The following is a 16825-nucleotide window of genomic DNA, read 5'->3' as shown; positions in this document are numbered from 1 at the left end:
TTATTCAGCTGGGACCATAGCTGAACAGATGCTTTGCTAAACCTGTTAACTTTCTCCTCTGTATGGTCTCAGGAGAGCAAAGCCAATGTTGATTGAAGCTAATAACCTATGACAGAATGTAAAACAGTAACTGGGTTTGAAAGAATTCATTTTGGATCAATGAGCACTTTTCTCTCAGACAGTCCATGCAAGATAGTATCAGCTTTGTTTCTTAAAAATCTTTCAAATTAAAGGATTTTCAAAGTTCTATCTGCAGTTACTTTAGTGCTTAAAAATTCTCACAGCATGAAAACCTTTACTGATAATAGTCCAGGTTTATTATACTACAGGGGTTTTTTTAGTCACTACAAAATTTAGTTGCCTTTGCTATAAGGTCACTTCGCATATGTGAAGAATAATATTCAGTTATTTCACTGTTTCCTTCTTCCAATAGAATTATTCTACTTCCTTTAAATTTTTATCAGAGACACTATTGCTGAGAAATTTCAATCACAAACTGTATTTCTCTCCTGTACCTCCTTGTATCCCAGATTCCTCATTAGCTGAATAGAACACAAGTGCTCAGAGTCAACAAGAGGAGTGTGACCAAAGCCAAGAACACATTTGTTCCTGGTTCTTAAATTTCTTTCTTGCTTTCTACTAGCCTAAATCCTAATAATACCTCTATGATTCCCAACTTGGATTTCTTAGACCTGAGGGATTGATAATAGTAATGGGGGAAAAGAAGACTTCTGTGAAATACTAATAGAAAATGTATATTCATCATGGGTCTTCTTCAACACCAAATTTCTTTTCCATTTTTCATACATAGGACTTAACACATTGTAAATATTCAATAAATGTTTCCTATTAATATAAAATTGTATAAAGTTGCCCAGCTGGTGTGGCTCAGTGGTTAAACATCAACCCATGAACCAAGAGGTCACCAGTTCAATTCCCAGTCAGGGCACATGCCTGGGTTTTGGGCTCGATCCCCAGCAGGGGGTGTGCAGGAGGCAGCTGGTCGATGGTGTTTCTCTCTCATGGATGTTTCTCTCTCTCTATCCCTCTCCCTTAATCTCTCTAAATATCAATAAAAACATATTTTTAAAAAGTGTATAAAGTTATTTTAAAGCTGTTGTTATTCAATTATCCAAAAATTGGAATTTAAGAAATACACATGTAGATAAATCCTTATTTAATTAAAAATAGAGAACTGGCAATTTTTATTAAACACAATATTTTAGGGGGGAAAACTCCATGGTTTCCATGAAGAAAAATAATAATTTAAATGGATAATTTGGAAAAAATGGAATTGCTGTGACATGGTTTAAATTTAAGATGAAGGTTTTTTTTGTTAATCTTCTACATAACCTTTATGTTTATCCTTCATGAGGTATGTTAATATTTGTCTTTATAAAATTTCCCTCGTTTCTTTAATGTAATTTTCCTCCAATTTTAAGGTCTTTTTTAAATCTAATTTATGCCCTCCACGTTACTATACAGATTTCTAAAATCTGCTGTAACCTTTAAGTGTGCTCTTCACGTTACCTTACTCAGCACTAATTAAGTTGTTCAATAATACTATGGTAACAAAACACCTCTGATAAAGAGCACTTGAAATGGCTACTGTGCCACTGATTACAGATCTATAGCTATATCTTTTTCATCTAATTAATCTCCCATCCATTTATAATTGGGAGACATAGCATACTTTTTTTCTCTTGCTTTATGGAAGTAGTCTGCTTGAATGAAAAGCAAAAAGGTAGGGGGGGGTGGGGTGGGAAAGAGAGAAAGAGAGAGGATATACAATAAAAAGCAAGAAAAAATTGCAAATGTCAAAATAGAGGACATGTATTCCATTCTCTCAATCTATTGGGTGTGGCACAGAAGTCTAATTAGAGTCAAAGGAACTATTTTATGTCAATATCAGAAGGCAGCTTGCAAAAGATGGAAAATCTATTTGCTTTACACTGTGCTTTAAAAACTGAAATAGCAAAATTTCTCAACTTTGAGATAATCAGAGGGGTTATAAATTTGAAGGGGCAAGAAACATTCAATTTACTGTCATTCATGACTCTAAACAACAGCCTTTGTTTGTTTGCTTTGCACCATGTGAAATAAATGAGTATTAGATTCCAGTACATCAAATCAGATCTCATCAAGATGAATATTATAATTCTTGAATGTAAAATCCAAGTATTAGTAACAATATAAAATCAATATGTCTCCTAAAGATGGTCAGAATTAGTTACCTTCATGAGACCACATATGGTAATTACTACAGATAAAATTGAATATATTTGTTCATTGAAATGAAGGACACTATAATTACCAATATATTTATCCAAGCAAAATCAGTATTACCAATAGCACTGCCCCATTAACTAGCTCATCAACTGATAAAGTTGTTATCTCAAGTCATTAAAATATTGGTTAATAGGCAGAAGGAAACAGAGTTCATATAAAAAAGAACTGTTTTTCAGTATTCATTGAAATTAAATAAAATTTAGGTAAAGAAAGCTAGAAAAAAAATAAAATAAGTCTTCCATTAAAGCAAAATTCTACTCTAATTCCAAATGGAAAAAAAGTGGTTCTCTGCAGCATAAAATCTTTATTTAGATAAAAATAAATGAACTTACAAAATACAGCAGTGTCTTGTTTAATCACATCAGGACAACTGAGTATATTCTGTCAGAATTCTTCTTGAATACATTTCCTAAAAAGAAAATAAAAATAAGTAAATAAAAGGTTGAACATTAAAAAATCAACTATAAGAAAATGAATTTTGTGTAATGGAAAGACCACATAAATATTGTACAAACTGTGGATCTACCTAAATAGTCTTTAAACTATAATATAAATGGGAATGCCCCTAATGTCAATTGTGCCAATATTCAGATCATGTGAAAGAATTTATACCAATTTCTATACAGTTTGAAATACCTAAATACATCACTATATTATGAATGACTCAACTGAAATTTTATTTCCTAACAAAAAAGTTCAAAATGATCTCTTCTGGCATAAGACAGACAAGGTGGTTTGTGCCCTTTACGTGTGACTGAGCAGCTAAGACACCCAACAATAGCTCCAAAGACAGAGGGCAAACTAAAAATCAAACTAGAATATCTGGCCCCAGCTTGATACAGTGATTTCATGATGACACAGTCTGAAACTGACAGAATATTTTAAACTTAATGAGGATGAATAAAAAGATGACACACTTGAAGGATAAACAAAAAACACTTTGTGTGAAGAGCAGGAGCTTCACTTTGGGATCCCTGTACGTTCTAAGCAACACATCAAGACAAAATATTCACAAGCCACATGCTTCACTGCCTCTCATATCCCCATGAAGAGAACAGAACCAACTATTCCACCCCTTCTTTGTTTTAGGATCCACTCCAATAAAAGGCAAACAAGCCTATAATGTTGAATTGCCTATGTTTGGTTCAAAGGGCTAAGAATGCTCATGTCCATTCTACGAGCTGACATGAATCTCTTAAAAACTCCCCATGTTCTTTTTACATAAAGAAAGGTCACAGATGGCATTTTAACAAACTGTACTAATAGACAATATTATTGATAATTTTTCAAAGAATGTATAGAGTAATATTATAGTTGTAGATAAAAAATGACATTTTCATATCAGAGTTGGATCCATTTGTAGAATCTGTGTGCATGGCCCTAAAGCAGAGGTTGTTTAAAGTAAGTTTGTCTATAGAACTCATAAGTTGATTTAAAAAGTCAACAGCAGCCACTGGAAACAGATTGTGATCATATATGGTAGAAAAATTAAATAAAAACTACATACGACGATTTGAAAATCAGAAAAATCAGTTAGAGAAATAACAATAATGACAACAAAAATGTTTCCACGAGAGAAAAATGCATTGTATAGACCTATGAAAATTTCCATTAATCTTTAAATTATTATCAATGCAATTTTTAAAATAGGTCATTGTTATTTCTACTGTCATTAAACATTTTTTTATAAATTGTGCATTTTCAAATACCCAAAATAAGCATTGTATTAGGAATCAAATATCCATCAACAATTGCAAATGACTTCTTTTACAAATGAAAAAATGCTACCCTTCTTTGGCTCAGAATAGTCCAACTACTGTCATCCAGCTTTAATTACGGCTACCTTCAATTTTGCTTAAATTAAAATGAAAACTTTTCATCGTTCAAAGGATCTCATTTTTACAGATTATATATTTTAAATACATGTTAGATATTAAAATCTAAGTTCCAATTACAAAGTATTGTAAAATATCAATGAACCTACTAGCATAATGAAAATAAACAGAAACCCTAACACAGTGTGCAGAAGTTATGTAATTAGTATTATGCATTCTACTGCTTCATTCATTTTAGGTTCTCCAGCGGGCCTTTTGAAAGCTTAATAAGCCAAATGTTTTCTCTCTTCATATATGCCGGCCCAACATTTACTTCCTTTTGTGTAATATGGCGTGAGAGACAATTAAAGGAAAGAAGAGAGGGAGAGGAGGAGGGAGGGAGGAACGGAAGAAAGGAAAGAACAAAGCTTACATAAAGAGGTATGTACCTGGGGAAATGAGGGAGTTTGAGACTAAACTGTAGTCACCACTGGGATTCTTATATATTTGAACATTTGGTGAGGTGGGTATGAAAATTACCTTTGTAAGTGGCTGAGTTGAATCCTGAGAGAGAATTAATTGAATGCAGAATTGTATCGACAAGCATATCCCAAAAAAAGTATTTGGGCAGAAGTGGGAGGATGTCAAGGTTTAGTCAACAGATGGTACATAATGATTAGACATGTGATTTACCTTTGAAACCACGCCCCCATGACTATTGCAGATTCTTTTGCAAAGATAAAAATGTAAGTTAAAGGTAAAATTATTATTTCACTAAACATGCTGGACAGATTTGACTATTCAGACTGAGCATGCCACATCCAAGGTTGCCCCACTCATTTCAAGCATACTTTTATATTTTTATTAACAATTGTTTAATTCAAAAATAGATAATTTGCATATTTATTATGACAGACTTCCAGTAAGGGGGATAAATTGTTATAATAGGAGTTAATATATGTCATTCCACTTGGATTTTCAGTGGATGAACAAGTTTGATAAAGATCTGATAATCAGCCCTAACCAGAGTTTCTCAGTGGTTAGAGCGTGGGCCCACATACAGAAGGGTCTCATAGTTCAATTCCCAGTCATGGGTGTGTAACTTGGTTGCAGGTTCAATCCCCAGTCCCGGTCGGGGTGCGTGTGGAGAGCAACCAATTGATGTGTCTCTCTCACATCGATGTTTCTCTCTCTCTCTCTCTCTCCTCTCCCTCTCTCCCCCGCACTCTAAAAAAAAAAAAAAAAAAAAAAAAATCAATGGAAAATATACTCTTGGGTAAGGATTAACCAAAAAAAAAAAAAAATTTGATAATCAAAAAATAGTGATATAATAACATGTATGAAAATCTGTGCTTCTAAACGAGCAGCTGGGCTTCAAACTGATATAACCATCAATCTTTCTATTTCTATTTTACCTACCTACCTATTTATCTAATCTATCTACCATTATATGTATGTACATATATATACAATATATATTCATAAAATAAAAATCTCTCATGGTTGTTAATGCACTGGCTATTTTTAATATAGTTATTATAGTTCACGTGTGTTTTGTTTACTTCAACATAAATGTATTGTTGAGTTCCCTACTTAAGTCTATAAGGTGTTTTCATTATGATACAAATCATTATGGGTTATTCATTAATCATTAATAAGCTAAAGTAAATATTAACATAGGCTTAAATTAGAGATTACTGAATAAAGGTTCATCCCTTATATCACAAGGACTGCTTATTTTTAGTTGGAAAATTTGGTCAATAGAGAAGTTAAATGTTATGTTAAAATTTTCTGTTTCTTTCCAATACAAGCTATATATTATATCAAATTATATTGTTTTGTTATTTTACAAAAATTGGCCACAGCAGAGAAAAAAGCTTAAATAGACCCATTTCTATAGAAGTTATAAAACAAATACCGTAGACAAAAGAATCAGGCTCAGATATTTTCATTAATGTAGTCAATTAAATCTCCAAAGACCTAATAATGCCAATACTATTTAAGTTGTTCCTGAGACTATACAAAGAAACATTTCTAAATTATTTCTTAAAATGAAAATAATAGGTACTAAAGCTTGATAAAATTACATAAGAAAACTACAGATCAATCTATATGCCTATTCATGAAAAAATTCATAAGTAAAATATAACAAATAGAATCCAACTCCACATTTAAAAACTTATCACATCACCTGGCTGGTGTGGCTAAGTGTTTGATTGTCCACCCATGAACCTGGAGGTCACGGTTCGATTCCCAGTCTGGGCACATGCCCGGGTAGCAGGCTTGATTTCCAGTAGGGGGCATGCAGGAGGCAGACCATGGATTCCCTCTCATCACTGATGTTTCTATATCTCTCTCCCTCTCCCTTCCTCTCTCTGAAATTAATAAAAATATATTTTAAAATAAAATAAGATATAAAATAAAAAGAAATCTTATCACATCATTACAAAGTGAGACTTACTCCAGGAAAACAAGAATAGTTCGATAATAGAAAAGTCATTTTAAAAATTCATCATATAAATAGATTTATAAAGATAAATTTTATGAGCATCCTAAGTGTTGAAAAGGTTTTTGTCATTCAGCATCTACTCATAAGAATATTATGAATACGAATTGATAGATACATACATATCATGTAAAATATAAACACCTCACCCAAAAGTCATTGTAACTCACACTGCACTGCAGGCTCAGAATGACAATTAAGTTCTTAAGACACAACAGGCTTTAATGAAGACTAACTTTAAGTGAAGGAAAGACTGGTGAAAGGGTACAAACTTCCATTTCTAAGATGAGTAAGATCTAAAGTATACCATGGTGTCTACAGTTCATAACACTGTATTGTATAACTGAAAATTGTTAAAAGAGTAGAACTTAAACATTCTCACAAAAAAGGGAGAACAGATATCTGAGGCATTTAAATATTTAAAAAGTGAATAAATATATGCACCAGAAGAAAACATAAGTTAATGCTTTATAATCTGGAGGTAAGATTTTCTAACAATGATATAAATCCAGAAACAAAAGAAACTACAGATATAGTCACTTATAATTCTAAATACAGATACATTGACATATTTTTTAAATGACAAAATGTACCATAAGCAAATTCGAAAGGCAAATTATAAGCTCTTAGACAAACAGCTATGAATATTGACCACACTCTTTCAAATTAAGGAGAAATAAACTTAAAGTCCAATAGAAATGCCCAAAAAGTATGAAAGAAAATTCTCAAGATACAAAAAAATTACCTTTACATACATGAAATGATGCTCATGCACTCATAATAAAAATGATACAACTTAAAAGTACCCTGAGATACTATTTCTTATCTGTCAAGTTGGCAAAAATAACAGGAATATTGAGAACACACATTGAAAAAACTGTAGATGAACAGTTTATGCACAGACACACATGCTGGTAAGAACTCAGAATGGTAGAGTCTCTGCAATACCCCACAAAATTGTTAATGGATTTACACATTAATCCAGTAATCCAATTCTGCACTAGAGATACCCCCTCCGAAAAAATAAAATAACACACACAATCTCCTCTAATCCAGTTCCCCTAGTGGATTTTTCCCTCTACTGGGGTCCAAAACTGAGCGTGGGATTTCCCCCTTCATGCGGTCACCCCTCCCTTCACTCAGACACCAATACCTTGGACTAGGCTAAACCCCAACACCTAGGCTCCCTCTTCAGCCTTCTTGAACTCTTACCACCCAGCTCTGTTGTCTCCCGGCCCAACTCCCAGCCTAACTCCCAGCCTGTATAAATGCCTACGCTCTTTCCACCTAATGGCTTTTGAACTGAGTTCTTCAAAAAGTGAAGGAAACTGAAGTGAAGGGAAGGGAAGATAAAGAGTGTAGATCATGATTTTTAAATACTTTTCTCAAATAAAAGGCACAATGGCTCCTAAGCGAAATGGTGGTGCAGAGGAGATGAAGCTTGTTATATTAGCAAAATGTTAGCCCGTCTGGAATTGTGGATCTTCTGTGGGTGTGTTTTTTCCTGGTGTTCTACAATAGAATAGTAGTGATTAAAAAGTGGGAAGGAGGCGCTCTTGCCCATGATACATATAATTTGTCTTTCATAACTGTAAATGTAATTTATTTTAAAATTTGATAATAGCACTTTTATTTATTGTTTGTTTATTTGAATATTGTTGAAAATATTACAGATGTCCTCTTTTTACCCCCATTGACCCCCTTCACCCAGCATCTACCACACCTCCAGGCCTTCCCCAGACCAGTGTCTGTGTCCATGGGTTATGCTTATAAACATATAAATTCTTTGATTAATCTCTTCCCACCCTCTCCCCCCTCCCCACCTTCCCTCTGAGATCCCTCAGTCTGTTCCATGCTTCTATGTCTCTGGATCGATTTTGTTCAGCAGTTTATTTTGTTTATTACATTCCACATATGAGTGAGATCATGTGGTACTTGTCTTTCTCTGACTGGCTTACTTCACTCAGCATAATACTTTCTAGTTCCCTCCATGCTGTGCCAAAGGATAAAAGATCCTCCTTTTTTACAGCTCCATAGTATTCAATGGTGTAAACGTGTCACAGCTTTTTTATCCACTCATCTACTGATGGGCATTTGGGCTGTTTCCAGATCTTAGCTATTGTGAATTCCACTGCTATGAACACAGGGGTGCATTAAATTCTTCGTGATTGGTGTTTTGGGTTTCTTAGGATATATTACTAGAATTGTGATCACTGGGTCAAATGGCAGGTCAATTTTTAATCTTTCGAGGAAACTCCATACTGTTTTCCATGGTGGCTGCCCCAGTCTGCATTCCCACCAGCAGTGTACTAGGGTTCCCCTTTGTGCACACCCTCGCCAGCACATGTTGTTTGTTGATTTGTTCATGGCAGCCATTCTGACAGGTGTGAAGTGATATCTCACTGTGGTTTTAATTTGCATCTCTCTGATGATTAGTGACATTGAGCATCTTTTCATATGTCTCTTAGCCATCTGTATGTGCTCTTTGGAGAAGTGTCTATTTAGGTTCTTTGCCCATTTTTTAATTGGATTGTTTGTCTTCCTTTTGTTAAGTTGTATGAGTTCCTTATATATTTTGGATATTAACCCTTTATCAGATGTGTCATTGGCAAATATGTTCTCCCATACAGTGGGCTCCTTTTTCATTTTCTTGATGATTTCTTTTGCTGTGCAGAAGCTTTCATTTGAGGCTTGTTTTTTGTTCTCCCCATTTTGGCTATCTTTTAGGGTTTGTTTCTAATTATCAGGTAGATCTGCGAGGACTCTCAGTCATTTTGGAGGGTGTCTGGTACAGGTCAATGTCAGATGCAGTTTGTGACAGGCCCTGAGTACCCTGTTTGGAACTATCAACAACCCTAGGCTTGAGGTCTCCTATGCTGGGGCTGGGTGCATCTAGACAGGACCAAGATGCACACCAAAGTCTGCTTTTCCAAGGCCCGGGTCCAGAAGCAGATCATGCAGACTCAAAGCACTCTGAGGTCTGCCTCTGCCTGCAGGGTGTTTAATCTGATTCTCTTACTGAGCCTCAGGCTGTAGAAGCTCCACAGAGTGGGACAACTGGTTGTTATCAGTCTCTTAACAAGCCTCAGGCTGTAGAAACTCCTCCTCGGGATAGGGTGAGAGGTTTTCCAGCAGGGTGGGGCAACTGCTTCACCCCTCAGGCAAAAGCCACAAATTGTGTGCCAGAGAAAGATGTCCTCCATGGTCTCGGGGAATGACTAGGCACAGGAATCCAGGGGGGTGCCCTCTGATCTCATTCTCCGGAGCCCTAGATATTCCTCACACAGCTCCAGTCCACTCTGCCCTCCCTCTGCTGGAGCCTAAGGTAAGAGGCTGCACAGAAAACTTTGTGCATTGGCTCTTTAAGACGATGCCTGCAGTCTCAGCTATCTCTCCCTGGCAGACAGAAACCCTGCTACTTTTCACAGCCAGATATTATGTGGGCACCTTTCTCAGTTCTGGTGCTCTTGGCTGGGAAGCCCAGCCTGGGGTTTAGGCCCCAGAGTCTTCAGTGGGAACCCCCAACAGCGATAACAGCACTGTTATAACGGCTTAATAATATTCTTTAAGAAAACATATGGTCAACGAACTGATTAAGAAAAATGAATTAATATAGTAATTTAATAGTATGAATTTGTATTTTCCTATTTTGTGTGGTTGTGGTTTAGCAAAAGGAGAAAACTATTTGAGACTCACCTAATTTTGAAGCTGGAATAAATTATCTGAGACTAAATTATCCACAGAGATGCATAGTCTCAGAGAGGTGGTCACTGAAAAGTGCAGTGATAGCATTTACAACTACTTATATTAACTTTTCTCAGTAGTAATTATATGATTTTATGTATAAAATGATTTTTTTTCATTATATGATTTTTATTATATATAGAAATATTGGTACAGTATAGATTTCCCTCCCCATGGTTTCTTTCATATCAGAGAGTACAATTACATACTGAATGCTATTTAATAAAATATTTTTCTAAATAAATTTTTAGTTTTAAAGCTTTTCTAAAATCATTGCCTTTATTTTCTAAAGCAAATTCTATGTTAATGAATTTTGATCAAGTGTATTTGTAATTTACAATTCAGAGTTTTGTAAAAACACATGAATAGTGTTTTGAATAAGATTAATTAGAATGTAAAAGTCATGCATTACTTTTATAAACATCAGTGTTACCAATAATAGCATCTGAAGGAGAAATGAAATAAGATCGTTTGATAATAAGTGTATTTTTAAGCACATATAAATTTTAATTTCTTCACAGTGGTTTAACACAATACAGTGCTAAAGCACTTTTAAAAATAATTATGCTTTGAAAACAGTTATTAGTACATATATGTATATTCAAAGGTACAAAAGCAATTTTAAATTCAAATACTTTGGTTTCATAAGGACAGACTATGCAGAAAGCAGTTTACTATTCCTTTCTCACTCAAGATTTCAAATACCAACAATAATTTTATTTCAGTTTTAAATAAATGTGCTTAAAGCTACAATATCATTATGTTTTAATTGTGTATAGATAACACTCGAGATAATAAAGTGTTGAGGTAGAGAATGTAATAATAAACCCTGAATAGTGTTTTGTCTTTAATGAAACATCTTTATAATAATCTCATACCATCTTCACAACTCCCTGTGAAGTTTCACCCATTTTTTAAACTGGGAACTTGAGGCTTAGAGAGATTTAACGACTTCTAAATAGTAAGGCTGTAAGTGGCCCCCCTGGGAACAGATCCCAGGTTGGCTGATTTGGGCTCACTGCTTTTTTTGCAGTATGCCACAATTCTCTCAGCATAAATTAACAAGTTAATTCATACAGTTATGTATTATAAGTATAAAGAAAATGAACTTAATTTTTTCTCTTCCCACTAAAATTCTAAATGTATAAGCTTTTATTTCGAATAACTTTCTAGGATAAAAGATCTCGTTCACATTGATAAAAATGATTATCTGTGATTTCTTTGTCTACAGATAGGAGAGTAGTGGTTTTGTGAAATAATGTAACTCATTCTCATCTTTAGGATTTAAACATGATTCATAATCAAATATCTTCTTGTAAGTATAAAGGAATGTATATGCAATATCTGTACTATATAATGGAAATTGTGGAAGAAATTTTCACAAAAAAGCCCCTCCTAAATTAACCAAAAAAAAAAAAAAATGCTGTCCCTGGAGTGCTAAGGTGGTTTCCCTGGGAGAGATGAGCTCAGTTGGGAGACAGGGAGCTAAATGCCATTGGGGGTTGCCATGGGATACAGTTTTATAAAAGCACTTGCAGAGCAGATGGAAGGAAGCTAAATAAAGTATATGCAGGTATGAAAAGAGAAGTTTTCTATTTAATTTGCCATTAAACAATGGAAGAACTTGAACATTTGTCTTTGGGGAAAAATTCCTCCTGTCAGAGCAAATTACATTTGGCATTTGGAAATACAATCTCATAGCTATAAACCCAATTTATTTTAAAACTTGAGAGAGCAGTTTTTATAATGGCATCATAGTGCTCATCAAAAAATAAAAAGATATTTTCTAAGAACTGATTGAGAAAAAAATATACTTTACTAAGATGAATTTATGCTTTCCACTTTTTATAATTATAGGTAAACAGAAATAGGAAACTATTGGTAACTGCCCTTCTAAGATCTGAAACTGGAAATTATAAGACTTAATTATCAAAGGGAAGAGCAAGCCATTTAAAATTCTATAGATGATGGCCTTGTTTGCAAAGTAGTTTCCTGTGCCTGCTATCTGAGTAGCTTCTGGATATAACATCTTGCTCTATAAAATGGCACCATTTTAATTAGCATAGCTCTGGAGTGGCCTCCAGTGAATTAACTAGCTTTACATAAAAATGTAATTTCTTACATGAAGTTTGTGTATTGAATACATGTGATACAGGCAATAGAAATTTCTACTTTTAAAAAAGCAAATGCTTTTGGGGGGAATGCGCTGACTGACTAATCTTTGCCAGAAAAATTACAAGAGAATATTTACTTACAAATCCTATGTATTTGTACTAATTTTTGAATTACTACTTGAAATATACTAACTTCTAACAGCAAAAAGTCCCAAACAGAAGAGCCAATAGAACAAAATAAAACAAAATAGACAAAAGCCTGTAACTGCCTACATACTAGTAATATAAATGACTCATACTCGAAGACAGACCAAATGTTGTGGGGCAGAAACTGAATGAAAAAATTGCCCTTTCTTCCCTGTCTTTCCCTCCCTTCCTCCTTCTTCCTTCCTTCTTTGTGCTAGAATCTGGAATGGGGTGTAGAGGCTTTATGAGATTCAGGTAAACATTATTAGCAAGAATACATTATAGGTAATTTTCTTCATATTGCATCATATCAGAAAGTAAAAAAATCATCACCTTGCCTTCCTATGAGTGATCATCAGCTATAAATGTAGTCATTTGGCTGGTAATGACTGATGACTGCCAGTTCTGGACACTAGAAATGTAAATGTTTCCCTTTGCAATCTGTGCTGGATTATTTTGCCAATATTTGAATACCCTTTTCTCCAAAGATCACTGACATAATAGTTTTTGCACTAATTGATGATCCTTGCCTGCATGAATGATAAATATTGAATTTCCAATTCTATCATTCCATATACCTTTTTTATCTAGTGCATCTTTCACAAAAATAGCATTGTTCTTTCTCCCCTTTCTAATTTATGTATGTACATATGTGCATATGTATGTATGCAGGCACGATTGTATTTGTCATCATTAGGGCTCATGAACTTTGTACCATATATTATGATCAATTGTAGACACTATCATTTTTGGATCCTCAAATATTTCAGAAATTTATTCAGTAGCAATGCCTTCAAACTGGGTTCTCCTTCCTCTTAACATGATCCCATTATTCTTGAAACTTCCTTGCTTTTGTAAAATACAATGTCCAGGCACTAGTTGTCCTATGGTTGCCACAGATGTGAAATTCACTTCCTAGGAGCAAGAGGAATAAATAATTTGATTTGTGTATTTGGGAGAAGGGATAGGGAAAATGTAGCCCAGTCCCCTCAGTGTTCCCTTTCTAAATCAGTCTCAGCAGGACGTATGCATCCTGGGGGCTCTAATCCACTGCATTGAAGGATCTGTCCCTGTAGGAGAAGACTATGGATGCCCAACGGAGCCAAAGAATGGGTGGAAAAAATCTACGTAGTTTAAGGTTGGAGGACAGGCCCATCATAGCTGTGATTTAAACCATGTATTCCAATCTCACTTTTATCAAGAATAAAACAGATATTTTGACCTCCAGTCATCATGACTCTTTACATCCATTTGTTGTGAATTTAGACAAGGAAGATGGGTATCATTTTATTGAATTCAAAACCATTATGGCATTTATTTAAATAAAAGCCTCAGCACATTAAAATAATATAAATATAATCACAAATGCACATGTACATACACATAACAGAGAGAGAAATTTTTCCCAAAGAAAGATGACTTATTGTGTGACCTACATGAATTCTAATACCCAAAGTCAAATCAATTACTAATAACTTTATCAAAAATAAATCAACTAGGCACTTGGTAGAACCAGTAGAAATAAAGTCCAAAGGAGAACTAATATTCTTGAAATTTGATATATACTAAAAAAAAACATGTGGGTCATTCCAGCAGAAGACATTACCATCTACCCACTGCCGTAACCGACCCTCTGGTTAACCTGGGCTGCAGCACTTTGCAAAAGGGAGTAGCTTAGGTCTGAAGAGAATATGGTTCACACAGTCCACTTAGTACGATCTCACTTTCTAAACAGATCCTGGATTAGAAAAAGGTTTTTTTACATATATGTCATTTTCTAACTATATTGATAATTCTTCCAGGGCCTTTTATAACCCTAGCATAGTATCTTATAAATAGTAAGTATTCAATTAAAGTTTTGTCTTCAAAGTCATTCTGATTCAATAATTAGTTACAAACTTTGCCCTGTTTTGGCCATTATATTTTTTTTTTAGTTAGATATTACAAAGAAATTCCATGAATGAGTCAAGGAAAGTAATTTCTCCTTTTTACTTCCAAATTACTTTCCAAACACATTGCTATAATAGGGTATGCATTGATTTTGCTCTGTCATAACACTTGATTGGTTAGCAGTGTCTCCACAATCTCAAGGAGTATTTTAGAACTCAGATAATTTTCATTATGCTAAAATACATTATCATTTAAATTTCCATTGTTTGTTGAAAGCAGTACCTGCTTAAAAATTCCATTTTTGTTCCTGGGGACATTACAAGCTTACTTGAAGAATATATTATATTTATTCTGATATCTAAGACACATACATTCCATTGGTAAGTAGGCTGCTCAGTGCCTTTAACTCAAGCCACTAACTCACTCTTTAATGCATGTCTCCTGCTATTTTAGAATCAAGGGAATTTCCTGACCTGCATTCATTTATATTCTCCCCTTCTCCTCACCCAACACACACAATAGTCAATAAACTCTGAAAATATCCATGAGAAATGGCAAATAACAGATGCCTCTAAGGACTAGAGGACTGTGCACAGGGGGCAAGAGAGAGAATTACGTTGGCCTCAATTTTTTTTTTATCTCTTTGAGCACTTATTTCCCCCAAGCAACTAAGGTATGAAGCCAACTGACCTGAGTTTGGCTAACATCTGTGAGATTTAGGTACCTTGATATTTCCTCTCATTTTCCTGTGTGTCCTTGGAAGGAGTTCCATGCAGAATTTACTTTGATCACTGTCTTCAAGATCCTCTTCCTCAAGTGAAAGGACAGGGTTGTCCTGATTGATTATTGATTCCTCTCCTGTTTTTTCCAATGCACAGTCTTCTCGATACCACGTAAATCAGAAATATGGAAGGGGAACTATGCTCGAATTAAAACTAAAGAGTTCTACTTGGAAGCACAACCCATGACAATGAAGTTCATAACATATGGAAATATAGAAAACTGTAATTTTTTAATTTTGGCATTCTCTTTGGCTGAGAGTCAGTCAATAATTCAGTGAAGGATCTGCTTAAGTTTATTAAAGTCATCAACAAAGGGAAGTAATTTAAAGTATAATTGCATCTGATACTGAGCTAGGTAATTCTCATCTAGAGTAAAATACTAAAAAAATGTAATCCAAGAAATACCTGTATCAGAATCACCAGGATTGCTTGTTAAAAGTGCAGATGCTGCCCCACAGGCATGGCCCAGTGGTTGAGCAGGGACCCAGTCAGGACACATGCCAGGATTTCAGGCTGGACCCCCAGTAGGGGATGTGCAGGAGGCAGCGGATCAATGACTCTCATCATTGATATTCCTATCTCTCCCTCTCCCTTCCTCTCTCTGAAATAAAAACATATATTTTAAAAGTAAATAAATAAAAATAGAAGTGCAGATGTTTGAGTCTTTTCTCGGTTCCAACAAATCAGAATGTTTAGGGGCTAGCCTAGGCATCTAGATTCTTTAAAGACCCATAGCTAGAATCATTTTTATACTTAAGCCCTAGGATAATGACTCTGGAATCTTTAAGAAAAAAGACTACATCTGTTTGAAAGTATATAAAGAGAAGATATAGTTGATATAAAATTATAAGGTTATAATGCATTTTTATATGGTGCCAAAATTACTTTAAAGGGAATTCAGGAATAAAATAGTCTCTGTTGTTAAAATAATTGTATTAATTATTAGTATTTCTACACGCACATATATGAATATACACATAGGACTACATATTATATACATGAATATATAAAATGTTAATATAATGTAAATATAAATATATAAACTTTTAATAAAGATTATTGCACCTATACATCCACATATAATATGACAGATATATAATTTATATAGAGTAATATAGTCCCAAGTAAGTAAAGATTGATATCATTAACGATTACCTCAGTCCTTAAAGGTAGCGTGCGTGGAAAGACATGCTTTAAATATTGATCTGGCACATCATCAAAAAAAAAAGAAAACAACTATAATTTCAAAGATCTGCTTGGTCTTTGTATGGCTATGATGAAAATTTAGAACAGATGATCTTTGGGAAGGGATTGTAATTGGCTTTGTTTCTTTCACCCACATTGATCCTTGAGCATAATTTTTAAGGCAAGACTACCAAAGAAAAGTAAAGTGTTCTGCCTAGAAAAGTTACAAGAATTTTATGAGGCCTCTATCAAATCAGTAGTGTATTTCTGAGAGGACACCTCATAAAATTTAAAGCATTTTTTTTTCTCTTGGAT

General features: G+C 34.3%; 1 protein-coding gene across 1 annotated transcript in view; it reads right to left on the bottom strand.

Moving 5' to 3' along the window:
* The window catches only part of MARCHF1 (membrane associated ring-CH-type finger 1), a 548248-nt gene that overhangs the window by 383032 nt on the left and 148391 nt on the right, over positions 1 to 16825 (bottom strand). Inside the window, 1 exon segment of the mRNA XM_081136454.1 lies at positions 2622 to 2698. The gene's annotated coding sequence lies outside the window, so the exon portion shown is untranslated.

The sequence above is a fragment of the Miniopterus schreibersii genome (genome assembly GCF_964146895.1).
Source record: "Miniopterus schreibersii genome assembly, chromosome: 4".
In the NCBI taxonomy this organism is placed as follows: domain Eukaryota; kingdom Metazoa; phylum Chordata; class Mammalia; order Chiroptera; family Miniopteridae; genus Miniopterus; species Miniopterus schreibersii.
This window is presented reverse-complemented; position numbering and strand designations above follow the sequence as displayed.